Raw genomic sequence first — 19,026 nt, forward strand, 5'->3', positions numbered from 1 at the left:
TTTTCCTTTGCAAAAGTATTTAATTAACTTAGCTCTGTACTTAAGTCAGTACATAGAAAGTTCAATAAGGCATGAAATTCAATAAATAAAGCTACATTTTGGGAAAACAACACCTTGGGGAGAAAGTGTTGTAGTCTTTTTCAATATGATACTGGTTTAAACAAATACAGTGTATCCATGTGAAAGACTACTACACATCTTTTAAAAAGAGTGAGAAAGATCATATAAACTGATATATAAAAGCTCTAAAAGTTTATTGTCTTTCAAAAGGTCAGGATATTAATCAATCTTTAAGTAGTTTTCAGAGGGTGAAGGGCAGGCTGTCTACTAAACCAAAGACCCTAAAAAGAAAAGATATCTATGGAGAAGTAGAGTTGGTCCAAAGGCACAGCTCAAAAATGAAGTCTCTGCGTGTTTCTCAGCTTAGAGAATGCAGAGAGGGAAGCAGTGTTTGAGAGATCTTCCTAACCTTCCCAGCCCAAGTGATGTGGCCAAGTGATCTCCTTTTAGGGGATCCGTTAGTGGTACAAGTGGATGTTGTGATTGCCACATCAGGTTGTCATAAAAGTAAGGAGATCCACCTCCACAGCCTGCCCTCTGGTTCCCCTGTTGTGACCCACATGGGGCAGTACTGTGGCCAGGATGGGGGCAGACTGGGACCTGCCACAGAGGGAGGGTCTGGTGAATTCTGCCATGCTGTGCACTTTTCATTGCTTTGGCTTCATACATTCCTGTGTCTTGTGGAGAAGCCAGATGGACCTGATTTCTCTGGTGAGTTACCGTCAAACATGTGACCTGTGTTCTTTAGTTTCTTTCATTATATCCCTTTGAGATACTGAAACATCAACCCTATACTTTAACAAATAGCACCTGGACTTTCTCATCTTGTTTCTTTCTGAAGCAATCACAAAACACTTTAGTAAAAAAGATTTATGACAGCTCTTCGATTTTTTTTCCATTTTATATGTCTGCTAAATTCCATTTTTAAAACATTATGGAGAAAGCCACTGGTGGAATCACAATGTCTAGAAATGTTAACTTCTCTGTAAAAATAAGGCCACTCAAATCTTGTTAAACTGATATTGTATTCATTGTACCTCTTAATGCCCACGTTCATTCCAAAGGACTTATAAAATGAAATCATCAAAAAGTTCCCAGCTGCACAAGTCTTTTGAAACTTTTCTATCGTAACAGAGTCTGCGTTACACATTACAAAAACACGCAAGGGGGCTTAAAGATAGTTTAACAAAAAGACTAGAAAGGGAGAATATCCAGGTGGCTTTTTAAGTGTGGAACATAATAAAATGGTGTTTGGAAAGTATTATGCCAAGATGTAATAACTAGAAAACAAGAAAGTCCATTTATAAGTTCAAGTGTAACTTTAAGTCATAAATAGAAGAAATGTTGAGAATGGAAAGGGAAGAAATATCATGAGCATTTATTAAATGTGAAACAAATAGACTAAAATCCTTTGACGAGGAAGAGCAAGAGGACAGTGTATTTTGGACTCATCCTTCTGACGCTTTGTCCTAAGGCGTCGAGTTACGTATTACATTATCTCAGTCTTCTCAGGGGAGGAAATCACTTGAGTATTGAAAACAGAGAGGCTGATGCAGGAAACTGATTACCCGGGGGAAGGCAGAACTGAAATGCCCAACTGCAGACTGGGACACAACCTGTAGATTAATGCTACCAAGAGGCCACCATTACCCCTGGACCAGAAAGAGGAGGCAAAGGGTGAAGGTCATCAGAGGGGAGCTGGAAGTGACTCAAATACTGCATCAGGTGTTGCCAGGGACAGATAGGGAGCAGTAGAAATACCCTGGCTCCTCTCTCTTCCTCCCCCCCGCCCCATCTCCTACGAGGGTCCTCACTAGCCATTCCCAGCCTGGGGACTAACCTGCAGGGTTCACCCTTCCTGCAGCGCAGAGCAGAGCAGAGGAGAAATGAGGAATGGATCCCAGGGAAAATGGGCTTGGGACCAGCACAAACATTGTGTACGTTAGCAGAAGCACACTCTTCCTTCCTTATGTTCGAAAGGTGAGAACTTCCCACTGGGAGGAACCTGCATCACACCCTTGTGATCGCAGAACTCTCCTGCTGCACAGTGCTTTTGCTCAAAGCAAGTAGGTTCACCCCTGACTGTTCCTTGTGTCTTGACAATGTAGCTCTGCTGCATTACTTAAAGTAATATTTCACTTTGGCCATACACATTTTTTAAAGGGCCCATTTGGCTTGTAGTCTGGGTGTCCTGCTATAATTCATCCACTGGCCTTTGGGTAGAGCACACTTTATAACAACATCAGAGGCAGGTTAAGTGCATGTCCAGCTGGGCAGTTGTCCATGGCACCAACCTTTGAGGAGCACCAAGAGATCCATGGAGCATTAAAACATCTCCAGAAATGTCACTATGTGGCGGGTGGGGGGAAACAAACTAAGAAACAAAACAAAAAAACAACTTGCATTTCTCAAAATTCCTCTAAAGAAGAAATGTTCTTTACCTGGCTGAACTTTTTAATCCACTTTTAGACACTGCCTCTCCCCATTTCCTGGATCAAAACGCTGCTCTCTGTATTCTGTATCTGTTCGGAAACAAACAAAAAACCAAATCTGAACTGTAAAGGAAATCTGTTGGCTTAAATAATTAAAAAAAAATGATCAGGGTGAACTTCAGGCAAGTCTTGATCTACAGCCCAGGGATGTCCCCCGGTACCCTGCCTTCCTCATTGTTGGCCTCATGGCAGCAGTATGACCACCAGGAACATGCCCACAAGGAGAGAGAGGGAGGCCTCTGCCCTCAACACTAGATCTCAAGGTCATCATTAATTGGCCAGGCTTGGACTTCTTTGGAAATACAATTTCCTTGAAATTGTTGTGTTTTTCCCAATTCATCTGATACATAACCTAAGGTGTTTGAAATGTATACAGACGGTGGGGGTGTTAAGGCCTAAGCTTATTTATTTTTATAGGAAATTCTCACCTTCCTGTTTTCTCTGGCACCAATTTCAGCTTGTGAAGGACAATTAAGCTTTTCTAACCTTGAAAAGCTTCAGATTATCAGGCCGCCAGACACTATGGATAGCCAGTTCCATAGAATAGTATCTCTTAGCCAAGCCAGGCAGAAGAAATCTCTTAACCATCATGGTAGGACTGCTTGTTGGTCAATTTAAATTCAAAAGGAAATATAAAAGGATAATAAATATTATAAACACTTTATTTTCACTCATCCATTCACTAATTATTCAGTGTGAAGCCAAGGTCTTTTCTTCAAGTGTGCGTTTTTCTCATATAAACCTGAATTCATAATGCATTGAGGCATCTAAGATTTACACTTCCTTTTTTAAGTAGAGTGAAAATTCCACAAGAACCTTGTAAAGTATATGAGAGAAAAATCCTTTCAAATTTTACAATTTCCCCCAATTTTTATAGCTTGAGACCAATATTTAAGCAATTGACTTTTATCAAGTCATTTCAAAGCATTTAATTGTTTTTGTAAGAAAAAAAGCCTTCTATTGTCATATTTATAGTTCATTGGTTTCTGTAATTCAGTAATACTTAATTAAAGTACATAACTACAATAAGTGTAACTGGCATAAATAAGTTTAGGAAAAGAGACAACTAAACTGGGTGGCCATAAAACTCAATTGGTGGGAACAGGTATGGTTAGTGGGTTAAGGGTGACATCCATAGCCACAAACATTCGGAGGACTACAGGCTTTAGTCAGGACATTTTACAGAGGAACGGAGCATATTAATTGACCAATCAGTTCAACAGAGGTTGGGTAAGACAGCAACTATTATTTTATACTTTCTATTTGCAGAAAGGCTTACCTGCAGCCTAAGCTTGTATCACTCATATAAGCCCTAACTCAAGGCTGCAGTATATTTTCAAAATCTCCAAAATCTTGATTTTTTTTTTATCAGATGTCTTAATGCTATAGCGTTGGTAGAAATGTGCTCAAGTACATTTGAAAGTACAACAGGAAATATTTTAATCAGTTGCAACATACAAAAGTTACCAACTTCTCTGTTTGGGATAGATAGAATCATCCTCATTACCTTCCAGCCTACCTTCTCAGCTCAGTCTATTCCACGTTTTAGAATCTATTCTTCATAACATCTCATTTTATGATAAATTCTGTATGAGTTATCTTTTTGATTACAAGTAATAGAATAGACTCAAATTGGGTTAATCAACAAAGAAGATATATTGGTTCATGTAGAAACTCTAGGGGATAAAACTAATGTAACATCTTATGTCAACTATGTTTAAAACAAAACAAAACAAAAAACAAAACTCCAGAGAATGAGCACATTTCAGGCAAGGCTCAGAGATCCAGTATATAGTTGTGTAGATTGTGCAGTGCTCAAAGGAGCCCGGGCAAGGAACACCCGAATTCAGCTTACCTACTCAGGCATGGAGCTGGATCTCTTTCAAAAAAGGGTGCCATTTTATTTACATGAAGGAGCCTCTAATAGCAAAGCCATGCTCCTGCAGGCCAAATTTGTCTTGTTTATCTAGCCAGAGGTAACTTATGTTCTAATACTGGGAGCCTTAGCAGCTCAACAATGTCAGCCAAGAATCAGTTTATTTTTCCCTGTTATCCATTTTCTTATGTCAGCAAGCCACATCCTTAGGTTGGCTCTGCTTGTGCTCACCAGATGAAGGCCAGCATCAGCCAAGTCATCCTTTGTTTTTGCCAGTGGGAGAGTGAACTCTCTCTCTAATTAACATCTCAATTTAAAACAGTCTAGCTCAGATTAATACCATCTAATATACTTCTGTCTCTTCCCTCCTTCATGCTATTATTGTCATGCAAATTATGTTTTTATATATTATAAACCCACCAACAGTTTTATTGCTTTATGCAGTCTTTAAATTTTTGACGTAACTGTAGATTCACATGCACTTATAAGAAATAGGGAAATTTTAGGTACCCTTTACACAATTTGCCTCAATGATAACACCTTCAAAACTATAGTCTGCCTTTTTTCAGAGATAAATGTCCAGGAATGCAATTGCTTGTTTGTATGGTAGTTGCACATTTACTCTACAAACTGCCAACCTGTCTTCCAGAGCAATTGTACCATTTTACATTCCCATCAGCAATATATGGGTAATCCATTTTCTCTGTATCCTCACCAGTGTTTGATATTGTCAGTATTTTTTACTTTAGTCATTCTGATAGGTGTGTAGTGATATCTCATCGTGGTTTTCATTTGTATTTCCATAATGGCTAATGATGTAGATTTTTTCATTTGTTCATTTGTCCTTTGTATGTCCTCTTTGGTGAAATACCACCTCATATCAATTGCCCATTTAATATTTGAATTGTTTGGGGTTTAAATTTTTTAATTTTAATTTTTTTAATAGCCTTTATTTTTTAGAGGAGTTTTAGGTTCAATGTGAAATCAAGCAGAAAGTACAGAGAATTCTTATATACTCCCTGCCACCACACATGCACAGCCTCCCCCAGTATCAACATCTCCCAAAAGAGGGGTACATTTGTTACAGTGAGTGAACCTACATTGCTGCATCATAATTACCGAAAGTCCATAGTTTTACAAAGTCCAAGATTCAGACCTGATGTTGTATATTCTATGGCTTTCCGCAAATGTGTGTATTATGACATGTATCCACATAACAGTAACATACAAGTTAGTTTCACTGCCCTAAAAGCCCTATTCAACCTTCCCTCCCTGCTCACCATGAAATTTTTTTTTTTTTTTTTTTTTTTTTTTTTTTTTTTACTGTCTCCATAATTTTTGCCTTTTCCAGAAGGTCATATAGTCGGGATCATGCAGTATGTAGCCTTTTCAGGTTCGCACCTTTCATTTAGCAATATGCATTTAAGTTTCCTCCATGTCTTTTTATGGGTTGATAGCTCATTTCTTTTTTAAATTTTATTTTATTTTTTTAAGATTTATTTTTTTATTTATTTGACAGAGAGAGAGAGAGAGAGAGTGAGAGAGGCAACGCAAGCAGGGGGTAGTGGGAGAGGGAGAAGCAGGCTTCCCGCTGAGCAGGGCATTTCTTTTTAGCACTGAATAACATTCCATTGTCTGGGTGTACTACAGTTTGTTCATTTGCCTACTGAAGGATATCTTGGTTGCTTCTAAGTCTTGGCAGTTATGAACAGAGCTGCTATAAATACCTGTGTGAAGGTTTCTGTGTGAACATGAGTTTTCAACTCATTTGGATACTACACTTGATCCTAGCCAAAAGGCCGAGAAGCGATTCAACTCATTTGGATAAATACCAAGGAGTATGTTTGCTGGATCATATGGTAGGAGTTTAGTTTTGTAAGAAACTGCCCAACTGTCTTTCGAAGTGCTTCTGTCATTTTGCATTCCCATCAGCAGTGAATGAATGTTCTTGTTGCTCCATATCCTTGCCAACATCTGGTGGTGTCACAGTTTTGAATGTTAGTCATTCTAAGAGGTATTTAGTGGTATCTCATTGTTATTCTAATTTGCAATTCCCTAATGACTTATGATGTGGAACATCTTTTCATTTGCTTATTTGCCATCTTTATATCTTTTTTGGCGAGGTGTCTGTTCAGGTCTTTTGCCCATTTTTTGAATCAGGTTGTTCAATTTCTTTTTTTTAAGTTTTAAGAGTTTCTTACACATTTTGAATAACAGCCCATTACCAGATAAATCTTTTAAAATATTTTCTCCCAGCCTGTGGCTTATCTTCTCATTCTTTTGTCAGTGTCTTTTGCAGAGCAGAAGTTTTTGATAAAGTTCAGCTTATGAATTATTTTCTAGATGTTGCCTTTGGTTGTTTTATTTTTTTTACTGTTGAACTTTGAGAATTCTTTATGCATTCAAGACACTAGTCATTTGTCAGATGTGTGACTTGCAAAAATCATCTCCCACTCTCGTAACTTTTTTTTTATCCTCTTAGTGGGGTCTTATATAGAGCAAACTTTTCTAATTTTAATGAAGTCCACTTTGCCCAGTTTCAATTTAGGGGTCATGATTTTGGTGTCAAATCTAAGAACTCATCAGAGAACTGAAGATTATCCTATTTTTTCCCCTAAATGTGTATATAGTTTCATATTTTACATTAAAGACTGATCCATTTTGATCAGTGTGAGGTGTAAGATTTAGGTCAAGGTCTTTTTTTTTCTTTTGCCCATAATGTCCAGTTGTTCCAGCACAATTTGTTGAAAAGGCTATCTTTCCTTAATTGAATTGCTGTTTCAATTTTCTCTAAAATCAGTCGAGCGTATTTTTTTATGGGTCTATTTCTGAATTCTTTATTTTGCACCATGAGTCTATGTGTCTGTCTTTCCAACACTACCACGCAGTCTTGATTACCATAGCTCTAAAGTTTTAAACTAAGTAATTACTCATACTTTATTCTTCTTTTTCCAAAAAGAAATTAGTTATTTAAGCTCCTTGACTTTCCATATAAATTTTGCAATAATTTTGTCTATAGTTACAAAAAGTCTTGCTGGAATTTTGGAAAGACTTGCATTAAACCTGTATATCAATTTAAGGATAACTGACATCTTTATTATGTTGAGTCTTGCAGTCCATGAACCTAATATGTTTCTCCACTTTTAGATTATTTTTTATTTCTTTCATCAGTGTTGTATAGTTTTTGGCATACCCGTACTGTACATATTTTGAAAGACTTATACCTAAGTATATAATATATTGACTGTAAATGGCATTGGATTTTTAACTTTTGTGTTTACATGTTCATTGCTAGTATATAGAAATGATAATATTTCATCTTTCCCTTGTAACTTGTGACATTTATGAACTCCTTCAATTGTTCTAGTTCTTTCATAGAATCCTTGGGATATTCTATGCAGACAGTAATGTCATCTGTAAATAGAGACGGCTTTATTTTTTCCTTTTATATTTGTATGTCTTTTATTTCCTTTTCTTGCCTTATTGCACTGAACAGAACTGTTAGCACTATGTTGAATGAGTCACCAGAGTGGACATCCTTGCCTGGTTCCAGATCTTAGAGGAAAAACATTCAGTTTTTTATCATTAACTGTGCTGTTAAATGAAGTTTCTGTAATATTCTTTATCAAATGGAGGATGTTCCCCCTCTCTTATTTTTCTGAGAGATTTTATCATACATGGGTGTGGAATTTTATCAAATACTTTTTCTATATTAGTTGATATGATCATGTGATTTTTCTACTTTAGTCTATTAACATGGTGATACATTGATTGATTTGTGAAGACTGAACCAACCTTGCATCCTTGAAATAAATGCCAGTTGGGGGGCGCCTGGGTGGCTCAGTCATTAAGCGGCTGCCTTCGGCTCTGGTCATGATCCCAGGGTCCTGGGATCGAGCCCCACATCGGGCTCCCTGCTCGGTGGGAAGCCTGCTTCTCCCTCTCCCTCTCCCACTCCCCCCACTTGTATTCCCTCTCTCGCTGTCTCTCTCTCTCTCTCTGTCGAATAAATAAATAAAATCTTTTAAAAAAAATAAATGCCAGTTGGTCATGTGTACATGTATTTTTATATGTTGATGAAATTATTAAAGATTTTTGTCTATATTCATGAGGGATACTGCTCTGCAGCATTTTTTTAATTGACTTTATCTGGTTCTGATATCAAGGTCTAGTAAGAGATTAATACAATGAATTGGCAAGTGTTCCCTCCTCTTCTGTTTTTTGAAAGAGATTTGTACAGTTGGTGTTAGTGTTTTACAGCATTTTTTTATTAAATGATCTGGGTCTGGAGATTTCTTTCTTGACAGTTTTAAATTTTGAATTTCGTTCTCTTAATAGTTATAAGGGATGCTCAGTTGTCTATTTTTTTTTTTTTTTTTTTTAGAGAGGGAGAGGGGAGGGACAAGGGGAGAGGTGGAGAGAGAATCTTAAGCAGACCCCATGCCCAGGTGGAGCGTGAGACTCAGTCTCACAACCCTGAGATCATGACCTGAGCTGAAATCAACAGTTGGATGCTTAACTGACTGAGACACCTAGCTGCCTCTCAATTGTCTATTTTATAATTGATGAACTGCATTTTTGTTTTTTGAAGAATTAATTTACCTAAGTTGTCAAATTTATGTATGTAAAGTTATTCATAGTATTCCTTTATTATCCTTTTGATGTCTGCAGGACTTATAGTGATAGATCCCTATTTCATTCCTCACATTGGTAACTCATGTCTTTACTTGTTTTATCTTTGTCAGTTTTGTTAGAGGCTTGTCAGTTTTTATTGATCTTTTCAAAGATCAATATTGATCTTACTGATCTTTGTTTAATTGGTTTTCTTTACATATTTTTTGTTTCCAATTTTATTGATCCCTCTTTAAACTTTATTTACCTCTTTATATTTGCTTTGGGTTTACTTTGCTCTTCTTTGTTTAGTTCTAAAAGCAAAATCTTAGATTATTAATTTGAGATTTTCCCTTTTTTCTAATGTATGCATTAAGTGATATGTATTTCCCTCTTGCACTGCTTCAGTTGTATCCCACACATTTTGTTATAATGTATTTTTATTTTCATTCAGTTCAATGTATTTTCTTTGGTTTGTTTAGAAATGTGTTGTTTAGTCTTAAGTTTTTGGAGATTTTCCAGTTATCTTTTTGTTACTGATTTCTAGTTTGATTCCATTGTGATTAGAGAATGTATTTTTATGGTTTTAATTTTTTAAAATTTGTTGAAGTTTGTTTGATAGCTCAGGATGTGATCTGTCTTGGCATATGTTCCGTGGGTGCTTAAAAAGAATGTGTATTCTGATACTGTTGGGTGGGGAATGCTCTAAAAATATGGATTATATCCTGGTGTTCAGTAGTGTTTTCAGTTCTATAATGTCTGTGTCTAGTTATTCTATCCGTTGTTGGGAGAGGGACTTTGAAGTCTCCAACTGTAATTGTGGAGTCATCTACTTCTTTCAGCTGTTTCAGTTTGACATCATCAGAATCCTATTTTATGGGTCAGACATATTTTGGATTGCTAGGTCTTCTTGGTGGATCGATCTTTTTATCATTATGTAATATCCTTCTCTGTCCCTGCTAATTTCCTTTGCCCTGAAGTCTACTTTATCTGATATTAATTAAGCCACTCTCTTGTCATTTAACTAATATTTGTATGATATACTTTTCTCCCCATTCTTTCATTTTCATTCTACCTATATCATTACATGTACTGAAGTGAATTTTTGCCGACAGAATGTAGTTAGGTCGTATTTTCTTCAGTCCTCTCTGCTAATTTTTGTCTTTTAATTGGTGTATTTAGATAATTTCCACTTAATGTAATTATTGGTATGTTAGGGCTTATGTCTACAATTTAACTTTTGTCTTATGTTTTTCATTTTACTGTTTTCTTCTTCTTGCCTTTCTGCAAGTTATTTGAACATGTTTTATAATTTCATTTTAATTTATCTATAGGGTCTTTGAGTGTTATCTGTATGGCTTTTTAGTTGTTGTCCTAGGTAATATGTTTTATATACATAACTTATCACAGTCTACTGGTGCCAACAATATACCAGTTCAAGTGAAATAGAAAACTCTCCACCTCCCTTACATCTTTTTACCTTGAAGATAATTTAATTTTCTTAAGTATTTTTCTATATACATTTTCTTTTTCATTTTTTTCTATATACACTTAGAAACACATCAAAGACTGTTATAAATTTTGTTTCAAACACCAAACATAATTTAGGGAACTCAATAAGAAAAGCCTATTTATATACCCATACTTTTGCTTACTGTGTTTTTTCTTTCTTACTGATGATCCAGAGTTCTTTCTTAAGTGTTTCCTTCCGATTAGAGAAAGTTCTTTAGCCACCTTTTTCTTAGATTAGGTCCCCTGTGACAAATTCTCTTAGTTTTCCTTAATTTGAGAATACCTTGGTTTCCCCTTTAATTCCTGAAGTATATTTTTGCTGGGTATAAGATTAACAGTACTTTTCTTTAAACGGTTGGGAAATATTTGTCATTTCCTTCTGGCCTCATGGTTTCTGATAAGAAATGTACTGTTGCTGTAATTGGATATCCCCCTGTAAGTAAGGTTTTGTTTTCCACTGACTTCTGTCAGTATATTTTTTTTTTGTCTTTAGTTTTCAGAAATATAATATTAATGCAGCATGGCATGGATTTCTGTGGCTGTTGCCTGTTTGTGGTTTGCTTAGCTCTTGAACTATGTCTTTTACCAAATATGGGAAGCTTGAGCCATTATTTCTTTGAGTACTTTTTCAATTCCACCTTATTTTTCTTCTTTGGGATTCTGATGACTTTTATATATTAGATCTGTTGTTAGAGTTCCACAGATCCCTGAAGGGTTTTTCATTTTTTCCATTCTACTTTCTCTGTTGTTCAGATTGGTTAATTTTTATTGTTTTATCATCCCATTTGCTGATTCTTTCCTCTGTCTCTCCATTTGATTGTTGAGTTTATCAACTGAGCTTTATATTTTGGTTATTATATTTTTTATTTCTCATATTTCAGTTTGATTCTTCTCTGTATATCCTGCCACATTTCTGAAACTTTTTATTTCCTTTCTTAGACTTTGTATTTTTTGCTTCCAGAATGTTTGTATTTGGTGTCAAAGCATTTTTATCATGGCTACTTTGAAATACCTGGCAATAATTCTAACATCTCTTTCACTTTGGTGTTGTCACCTGTTGATTGTCTTTTTCCATTAAGTTTGATACCTTCTTGGTGCTTGGTATTATGATTTTTTAATTAAAACTTGGACATTTAATATGATATGACATTCTGGATCTATAAACCTTCTATTTTAGTTAGTTTTCTCTGACCACCACCTGGCAGAGAATGGGGTGGCACTGCCTCATTATTGTCAAGTGTAGGTAGAAATCCAAATTCCCCATGCAGTCTCCATTGTCCCCAATGAGGTATTCCTGGAGAAAGCTGTGTGGTGTCCACAGACACAACTGTGGGGTGGCCTTGTTAACACTAAGAAATGGTGAAAGTCCTAGCTCTCCACTAGCCTCTGTTGACACTACCCAGGCAGGGAGGGGAAGGAGTGCCTTGTAACTTCCCACTGGGGGGTGGAAGTTCAGGCTTCATGCACGATCCCCCCTGATACCACCTGGGCTTCATTACTGGCTGGTGGGAATGAAAGTCCTGGATCATTAGTTGGCCTTTTCTGACAACACCCCAGCAGGAATGTTGGGGCACTTCATTATAGCCTTCTGAGGGTGGAAGTCAAGGCTCCTCACTTGAACTATGTTGGTATGGGTAGGAGTGGAGCCATAGGTTTTTTTCTAGGGTGTTCAGCTGGAGTAGAATGGTTAATGTCTAAAAAGTTTCTGCCTTGCTAGGCTTCTCCTGTCTGTTATTTTGGCAGGTGAGAGCAGGCTTATGTTGAGGCTTTTTTTGCCTTTGCCTACTGATGTTTCTGGGTTGCTAGATTCTTCAACTCCAAGTCTGGGATATATGAGGCAAAAAGGAAAACCAAGGCTCTCACCACTTTGTCATATCAATTTGGATGCTTTTTCTTTCTTTTTCTCATCTGACTATTGTGGCTAGGACTTCCAGTAGTATGTTGAATGAAAGTGGTGGGAGTGGGCATCCTTGTCTTGTTCCTGATCTTAGAAGAACAGCTTTCAACTTTTCGTAATTGAGTATGATGTTAGCTGTTCATTTTTCATTTATGGTTGTTATTATGTTGAGGTATGTTTTCCTCTGTACCCACTTTATTGAGAGTTTTTATCATGAATGGATGTTGAATTTTGTCAAATGCTCTTTCTGATCTATTGAGATGATCATGATTTGTATTCTCCATTTGTTTACAATTATCACATTGATTACTTTATTGATATTGAATCATGAACTGCATCACCAAGAGGAAGCCATCCTGATGGGATAGTGGAATGATCTGTTGACATTCCAGGTAAGGTGCCCGTATGGCACAGCACCTTGTGGGGTCAGGTCTCCCTCCTCCAACACATGGTTTGGGCACTGAGTTAATGGTGAACATGTGGTGCTATCTTTTCTAGTAGCTGGAGCCAGAGACAGAGTGAGCAACACTCTGAGCTGGGCTGCACATCATTTAGAACCATGCTATTAAACTGAACTCTGTTATTCTGACTTTCTTTTTAAAAAGATAACATCTGAAACATTGAATAAGAGTCAGGTTAGAAAGCAAGTTTTAACATTAACTGACTGTGAACATTCAAGGCTTTTTTTCCTGCTAGTCTATTACTTGTTTGTTCTCTCATTAAAGGGATCATTAAAGGAGACTTCCAGAATATTAGAATGGTTATAAAGTTAAATATAGAATAGAATTAGCTTTCCCCCCATCATTATGACTAAAGCTCAGAAGTAACAAGACTCTACAGAAACAACTTGGAGATTTTGGGTTTTGTACTGTATTCAATCTTGATATCCAGTAACAGGACATCTAGATCAGTCGCTCTCATTGAGGCAGTACTCATAATACAGAGTATTATAAAAGATATTTCATTTTCAAAATGATAAGGGGACATCGTTGGCATTTAGTGATGAGGACCAAGAATGTCATACATCCTTATTTCTTGATAAAGGCCTGTATTGCTATAAACTTTCCTCTTAAAACTGCTTTTGCTGAATCGCTTAGATTTTTGGAACATTGTCTTTCCATTTTCATTTGTCTCAAGGTATTTTTTTTTATTTCCTCTTTCATTTCTTTGTTGACCCATTGGTTGTTTAGTAGCATATTGTTTAGCCTTTATGTGTTTGTGTTTTTTCCAGTTTTTTTTTCTTGTAATTGATTTTTAGTTTCATATCATTATGGTCAGAAAAGATGACTCAACTTTCTTGAATTTATTGAGACATCGAGATATTTTTGTTTTGTAAGTGAAGTGTTAAAGTTTCCTACTGTGATTGTATTACTGTCAATTTCTCCTTTTATATCTCTTAATATTTGTTTTATATATCTAAGTGCCCCCCATGATGGGTATATAGATATTTACAATTCTTATATCTCTTGTTTGATTGATATCTTTATCATTATGTAACATCCTTCTTTGTCTTGTCACAGTCTTTGTTTTAAAGTCTATTTTGTCTGAGTCAGTATTGCTACCCCAGCTTTCTTTTTGTCTCCATTTGCATGTAATATCTTTTTCCATCCTCTCACTTTCAGTCTGTGTTTATCTTTAGGTCTAAAGTTAGTCTCTTATAGGCAGCATATAGATTTTTTTTCATCTGTTCAGTTACCCTGTGTCTTTGTTTTTATCTATTTATTTATTTTTTTAATTTTATTTTTTTATTATGTTATGCTAGTCACCATACAGTACATCATTAGTTTTTTATGTAGTGTTCCATGATTCATTGACCCTCTGTCTTTGATTGGAGCATTTAGTTCATGTATATGTAAAGTAATTACTGATAGGTACATACTTATTGCCATTTTGTTAGAGTTTTCTGGTTTTTGTAGTTCCTCTTCTCTTGCTGTCCTCCTTTGTAATTTTATGACTTTCTTTATTATGTTTGGATTCTTTTCTGTTTATTTTTTTATATCTATTATAGGTTTTTGTTTGTGGTTACCATGAGGTTCATATGTAACAACTTATGTATATAGCAGTTTATATTAAGTTGATAATCCCTTAAGTTTGAACACATTCTAAAAGCATTATGTTTTTATTGCCCACCCCATTTTGTTTTGATGTCATATTTTGCATATTTTTGATTTTGTGTATCCCTTAACTCATTACTGTATATGTAGTTCATTTTACTACTTTTGTCTTTTAATCCTCATAGTAGCTTTATAAGCGGTTGATTCATTTACCTTTACTGTAAGCTTGCTTTTACCAGTGAGATTTTTTTCTTTCAAAATTTTATTATAGAATTATGGCCTTTTTTTTATTTTTTTTCAATTTTTATATTGTTATGTTAATCACCATATATTACATAATTTGTTTGGGTGTAGTGTTCCATGATTCATTGTTTGTTCATAACACCCAGTGCTCCATGCAGAATGTGCCCTCCTCAATACCCATCACCAGGCTAAGCCATCCCCCTACCCTCCTCCCCTCTAGAACCCTCAGTTTGTTTTTCAGAGTCCATCATCTCTCCTGGTTCGTCTCCCCCTCTGACTCACTCCCCTTCATTCTTCCCCTCCTGCTATCTTCTTCTTTTTCTTTTTTCTTAAAATATGTTGCGTTATTTGTTTCAGAAGTACAGATCTGTGATTCAACAGTCTTACACAATTCACAGCGCTCACCATAGCACATATCTTCCCCAATGTCTATCACCAGCCACCCCATCCCTCCCACCCCCGACCACTCCAGCAACCCTCAGTTTGTTCCTGAGATTAAGAATTCCTCATATCAGTGAGGTCATATGATACATGTCTTTCTCTGATTGACTTATTTGACTCAGCATAACACCCTCCAGTTCCATCCACATCGTTGCAAATGGCAAGATCTCATTCCTTTTGATGGCTGCATAATATTCCATTGTGTATATATACCACAGCTTCTTTATCCATTCATCTGTCGATGGACATCTTGGCTCTTTCCACAGTTTGGCTATGGTGGACATTGCTGCTATAAACATTGGGGTGCACGTACCCCTTCGGGTCCCTACATTTGTATCTTTGGGGTAAATACCCAGTAGTGCAATTGCTGGATCGAATGGTAGCTCTAATTTCAACTGTTTGAGGAACCTCCATAGTGTTTTCCAGAGGGGTTGCACCAGCTTGCATTCCCACCAACAAACAAACCCACCAAAGGAGGGTTCCCCTTTCTCCACATCCCCGCCAACATCTGTCATTCCCTGACTTGTTAATTTTAGCCATTCTGACGGGTGTGAGGTGGTATCTCATCGAGGTTTTGATTTGGATTTCCCTGATGCCGAGCGATGTGGAGCACTTTTTCATGTGCCTGTTGGCCATTTGGATGTCTTCTTTGGAAAAATGTCTGTTCATGTCTTCTGCCCATTTCTTGATTGGATTATTTGTTCTTTGGGTGTTGAGTTTGATAAGTTCTTTAGAGATTTTGGATACTAGCCCTTTATCTGATATGTCATTTGCAAATATTTTCTCCCATTCTGTCGGTTGTCTTTTGGTTTTGTGGACTGTTTCTTTTGCTGCGCAAAAGCTTTTTATCTTGATGAAATCCCAATAGTTCATTTTTGCCCTGGCTTCCTGTGCCTTTGGTGATGTTTCTAGGAAGAAGTTGCTGCGGCTGAGGTCGAAGAGGTTGCTACCTGTGTTCTCCTTTAGGATTTGGATGGACTCCTGTCTCACGTTTAGGTCTTTCAACCATTTGGAGTCTATTTTTGTGTGTGGTGTAAGGAAATGGTCCAGTTTCATTCTTCTGCATGTGGCTGTCCAATTTTCCCAACACCATTTGTTGAAGAGACTGTCTTTTTTCCACTGGACATTCTTTCCTGCTTTGTCAAAGATAAGTTGACCATAGAGTTGAGGGTCCATTTCTGGGCTCTCGATTCCGTTCCATTGATCTATGTGTCTGTTTTTGTGCCAGTACCATACTGTCTTGATGATGACAGCTTTGTAATAGAGCTGGAAGTCCGGAATTGTGATGCCGCCAGCTTTGCTTTTCTTTTTCAAGATTCCTCTGGCTATTCGGGGTCTCTTCTGGTTCCATACAAATTTTAGGATTATTTGTTCCATTTCTTTGAAAAAAGTGGATGGTATTTTGATGGGGATTGCATTGAATGTGTAGATTGCTCTAGGTAGCATTGACATCTTCACAATGTTGGTTCTCCCAATCCATGAGCATGGAACGTTTTTCCATTTTTGTGTCTTCTTCAATTTCTTTCCTGAGTATTTTATAGTTTTCTGAGTACAGATCCTTTGCCTCTTTGGTTAAATTTATTCCTAGGTATCCTATGGTTTTGGGTGCAATTGTGAATGGGATCGACTCCTTGATTTGTCTCTCTTCTGTCTTGTTGTTGGTGTATAGGAATGCCACTGATTTCTGTGCATTGATTTTATAGCCTGCTACTTGACTGAATTCCTGTAGGAGTTCTAGCAGTTTTGGGGTGGAGTCTTTTGGGTTTCCCACATAAAGTATCATATCATCTGCAAAGAGTGAGAGTTTGACTTCCTCTTTGCCGATTTGGATGCCTTTGATTTCTTTTTGTTGTCTGATTGCTGTGGCTAGGACTTCTAATACTATGTTGAATAGCAGTGGTGAGAGTGCACATCCCTGCCGCGTTCCTGACCTTAGGGGAAAAGCTCTCAGCTTTTCCCCACTGAGAATGATATTCGCTGTAGGTTTTTCGTAGATGGCTTTTATGATATTGAGGTATGTACCCTCTATCCCTATACTCTGAAGAGTTTTGATCAAGAAAGGATGCTGTACTTTGTCAAATGCTTTTTCTGCATCTATTGAGAAGATCATATGATTCTTGTTCTTTCTTTTGTTAATGTATTGTATCACGTTGATTGATTTGCGGATGTTGAACCAGCCTTGCAGCCCAGGGATGAATCCCACTTGGTCGTGGTGAATAATCCTTTTAATGTACTGTTGGATCCTAGACTGTGTTCAAACTTAAGGAACCTTCAACTTAACATAGACTGCTATAAATATAGCATGCTATATATGAATTTCAATCTAAAAATATAATAGGTACACAAAAAATAAAAATACACACATAACAATAAAATTATTAAATCACATGAACAAGAAAAAAAGAAAGGAATAGAGAAGAATTACAAAAACAACCAGAAAACAATGAACAAATAATACATAACATACTTATCAGTAATTACTTTAAATATTCATGGACTAAATGCTCCAATTAAAAGACATAGGGTAACTAAATGGATAAAAAAGAAATGAGACCATCTATATTCTGCCTACAAGAGACTCACTTCAGACAAATATAGACTGAAAGTGAAGGGATGGAAAAAGATATTCCATGCTAATGGAAGTGAAAAAAGAAAGCTGGGGTAGCAATACTTAGATCAGATAAAGTGGACTTTAAAACAAAAACTATAACGGGAGAAAGAAACAAAGAAAGGCATTACATAATGGTGAAGGCTCAATCCTACAAGAGGATATAACAGATGCACCCAAAATAGGATCACCTAAATAAATAAAGCGAATATTAACAGACATAGCAGGAGAAATTGACAATAATACAATAATAGGGAGCTTTAACACTCCACTTACATCAATGGATATATCATACAGACAGAAAATTCATAAAGAAAAAGTGGCTTTGAATGACACATTAGGCCAGATGAACTTAACAGATATATACAGAACATTCCAAACAAGAACAGCAAGTAGATTATACATTCTTCTCAAGTGCACATGGAACATTCTCCAGAATAGATCACATGTTAAGCCACAAAACAAGTCTGAAATTTAAGAAGGTTGAAATCATATCAAGTATCTTTTCCAACCACAATGGTATGAAACTAGAAATCAATTACAAGAAAAAACACATGGAACAATAAACAAAGGCCACTAAACAACCAATAGGTCAATGAAAAAGTCAAAGTAAAAAAAAAAAATACACGGAGAAAAATGAATAAGGAAACACAATGGTTCGATATCTTTCGGATACAGCAAAAGCAGTTCTAAGAGGGAAGTTTATAATAATAAGACCTACATCAGGAAAGTCTCAAATAAACAAACAAACCTAACACCTAAAGGAACTAGAAAAGGGAAAACAAAAAAGCCCAAAGTTAGTTGAAGGGAGGAAATAAAGATCGGAGTAGGAATAAATGAAATAGAGACTAAAAAAATACAAGAGTAAAGATCAATGAAGCTAAGAGCTGGTTCTTAGAAAAGATAATCAAATTGATAAACCTTAAGCCAGACTCAACAGGAAAAAGAGAGAGAGAACTCAAATAAATAAAAACAGAAATAAAAGAGAAGTTACAACTGACACCACAGAAATACAAAGAGACAACTACAAAAAATTATATGTCAAATATTGGGCAATCTATAATAAAATCATAAGTTCCCAGAAACATGCAATCTTCTAAGTCTGAATCAGGAAAAAATGGAAAATCTGACAGACTGATTACTAGTAACAAAATTGAACTGGTAATCAAAAGACTCTCAGCAAACAAGTCCAGGACCAAATGCCTTCACAGGTGAATTCTACCATACACTTA

General features: G+C 36.4%; 1 long non-coding RNA gene and 1 pseudogene across 3 annotated transcripts in view; both read right to left on the bottom strand.

Moving 5' to 3' along the window:
• LOC113921861 overlaps positions 1–19,026 on the bottom strand; it is an 80,771-nt gene that overhangs the window by 46,284 nt on the left and 15,461 nt on the right. For all 3 annotated transcript variants that reach the window (XR_003519847.2, XR_003519846.2, XR_003519845.2), the window contains exon 2: positions 2,502–2,582. This is a non-coding gene — a long non-coding RNA (uncharacterized LOC113921861). The remainder of the gene's footprint in view (positions 1–2,501; positions 2,583–19,026) is intronic.
• On the bottom strand, positions 6,162–6,239 carry LOC113923309 (annotated as a pseudogene).

The sequence above is a fragment of the Zalophus californianus genome, chromosome 9, assembly GCF_009762305.2.
Source record: "Zalophus californianus isolate mZalCal1 chromosome 9, mZalCal1.pri.v2, whole genome shotgun sequence".
NCBI classification, from domain to species: domain Eukaryota; kingdom Metazoa; phylum Chordata; class Mammalia; order Carnivora; family Otariidae; genus Zalophus; species Zalophus californianus.